Genomic DNA, 440 nt, shown 5'->3' with positions numbered 1-440 from the left:
TTGGCTCCAAGCCGTTTGTGATCTATACAGATCATGCGTCACTACGCACTGCGACTCATTCGCCCCACCTCTCGCAAAGGATGGCTTCATGGCTATCCTCCTCTAGGTGAAGTATAAGCCGGGAAAGCAGAATGGTTTTGCTGATGCGTTGTCACGTAGAACAGACTATGAGCTTGCTCATGTTACAACTGTAACGTCGTCTGTGACGGATTTGATCCGCACCGTGTATGCAGGTGATGGGATGTGTGTAGCAGTGCTACGGACTCTAGGGAGCAGGGAGTTTGGAAACTCGGACAAGAAATTGTCATCAAGATTGCGTGCACGATTGCACCGATATTCGTTAAATTATGGGTTGCTATATTATAGCACCGATTCAACGGATACACCACGAATTATGATTCCTCATGATGAGGATTTGAAAGACCGCATCCTCTATGATG

Source organism: Plasmopara halstedii (assembly GCF_900000015.1).
Source record: "Plasmopara halstedii genome assembly, contig: Scaffold_1561, whole genome shotgun sequence".
NCBI lineage: Eukaryota > Oomycota > Peronosporomycetes > Peronosporales > Peronosporaceae > Plasmopara > Plasmopara halstedii.
This window is presented reverse-complemented; position numbering follows the sequence as displayed.